Below are 2,663 nucleotides of genomic sequence, written 5' to 3'. Positions count from 1 at the left end.
GGGTGTGGAGGTGGGTGAGTATGTGTGTGTGTGTGTGTGTGTGTGTGTGTGTGTGTGTGTGTGAGCGTGTGAGCGTGTGAGTGGGTGTGAGTGTGTGTGTGAGTGAGTGTGTGAGTGGGTGTGTGAGTGGGTGTGTGCACACAGTGAGATGCCCCAGCACCTAACAGAATTTGCCAAGCAAACCTGCCAGCCTACATTTGAGCCTCAGAAACCCAGTAAAGATGGAAGGAGAGAATTGACTCCTGACATTGTCCTGTGACTCCCCCCACATGCACGTGCGCGCACACACACACACCACCACCACCACCACCAGCAATAAGAAGCCAGGAATTTGTAATCCCAGTGACGGTTATCAGTAAGAGGACAGGCAGAGGCAGATGGGTCCACAGAAGGTTGGGGACTGGCTAGCCTGGCCTCTGTTGTGATGTTCCAGGTCAATGAGAGACACAATCTCAAAAGGTAGAAGGCCCCTGAGGACAGATGGCCAAGGTTGTCTCCTGACCCCTACAGTCTGTGCTCATGCATGCACTCTCCACCGACAGACACAGAGGAGAGATTAGCCTGGCTGTAGCGGTCACTTTGCTTTTAGGGCTCCGGCAGGCTAGGGGTATGGCTTAGTGACAGGGTGCATGCCTGGTATGCATAAGGCTCTGGGTTCCACTCCTAGCACCGGGTGTGGGGAGGTGGGGTGGGAAAGGCTCATGATGGTTTGAAGAACAAACCAACAAATCAACAGACAATAGTGTCTGTGCCCCAGAAGTTTGAAAAAACAAGTCAAAAATCAGTGTCTGTGTTCCACTTTGCCCCAGTGACCCCCCCCTCCATCTTTTTGTTGATGCTGGTGATTGAACCCAGGCATCCAAAATACAGGTTTGACCACAGATCTTTGCCCCAGCCTTGAGTCGGGACCTTTGTAATGGGCCCAAGGTCTGTTTTATTTGCTCCTAGACGTTCTCCAGCTCTGGAGCTGGGGACCCCTTTTGATGGGGGTAGAGGATGGGGGGTGGGGGGTGGGAGGTGGGAGGTGAGGGTGTGGGTGGGGTGGACGGTGGGGTAGAGGATGGGTTAGCCAAGCACACGGAGACTAGGGTGTGAAGCAGGCTGAGGGTCCCCACATAGGGACTTCATAAAGCCGTTGCTGCCACTTGTGGGTCTGTAGCAACCGTGCACCTGCTTCTTGTCAGGTGCCTCATCCCTGCAGCCAAGGCTGAGTCAGCTTGTCCTTAAAGAACCAGTGGTTGTAGCATCGAGCTGAGACACGGAAAGGGAAAATCACTCAGTCAAGGTTCCACTGACGGTCCTTGGGGCTCTCTCTCTCTCTCTCTCTCTCTCTCTCTCTCTCTCTCTCTCTCTCTCTCTCTGTCATTGCTTCACGAGGGGGATATTGGGATATTGGTCTGGTTTCTAGAGGCTGAGTCGTGGGCGGGGCAGGCCCCAGGATTGCTGGAAGCTGTCGGGCGTCCCCACCTGGGAGAGGGTCCCTGGTGAACGCGCTGCTTAGTTTCGGTCCCAGGTCCCTGCATGCTCTGTAGCCCTGCCCTGTCAGCTGAGAGGGAGGAAAGGAGGCACCCGGCCGCTCCCAGCTCTGGGCTGGGCCACAGAGCTGGCCAGCACCTGCTTAGAGCCTCTCCCACCTCTGTGGTAGCACCCACTTCCTCCCCCCTGACTCCTCTGATTGGCCAAGGGGATCTCTAGAGGAACCCGAGAAAGCCTGAGTCAGGTCCCTGCCCTGGGGGTTCCCTCCCTGTCTCTGTGTTCTGGGCTGGCTGTCTTTTCCTTCGGGAAGTGACTGTAGGCACATAGTCCTTAGTAACCCAACTGTGCTGACTGTATCTTGTCTCTCCCACTCTGGTCCCTACCCTGGAGGAAGAGAGAATATCCCTGTAGCCCTGATGATGGCGCTGGTCCCTAAGCAGGAAAGAACTTGAGCCCTCCCCAGCTGGAACCCAGAGCTGACTCAGGAGAGGTTTGTGGACCTGGAAGCCAGGGCAGAGAGCCAACAGCTGCCTTTGACAGTGTGCAAAGAGCCAAGTGTCCTGAGGGTGTGGCATGCTCACCTCTGCCCTCCTCCCTGCCACAGGACGCTCCTCCTCTTCAGCCAGCCCCACACTGCTTCCCAGGAAGCCCTCTCAGCTTGACCCAACCACCCTGCTCGCCCCATCCTCTGTGAAGCAAGAGGGAGAGAGGGCCCTGAGAAAACGAGCGTAATAGACAATGACTTCTAGATACGAATGCGGGGCAGAAGGGCTCTCAAGTCCTTGCTCATAGCATCAGGCTCCTCTTTGTGGGTAACTCCCCCCATGTGCATGTGTCAGACATACATACATGCACACACCCACACATATACACACATACATGTGCACACACATACATAGACACACTCATGTGCACACACATACACACACATATACATACACACATGTGCACGCACACAATACACACATATAAGCACATATGTGTACACATGCACACACCCACACATATATACACAGACATACATGTGCATACACATACATGCATATACTCATGTGCACATACATACATAAACACACATATATACATACACACATGTACGTGCACACATATACACATATAAGCACATGTATGTACACATGCACACACCCACACATATATACACAGACATACATGTGCATACACATACA

This window comes from Mus pahari, chromosome 6 (assembly GCF_900095145.1).
Source record: "Mus pahari chromosome 6, PAHARI_EIJ_v1.1, whole genome shotgun sequence".
Taxonomy (NCBI): domain Eukaryota; kingdom Metazoa; phylum Chordata; class Mammalia; order Rodentia; family Muridae; genus Mus; species Mus pahari.
The sequence above is the reverse complement of the archived record's forward strand: the minus strand, read 5'-3'. Positions refer to the sequence as shown.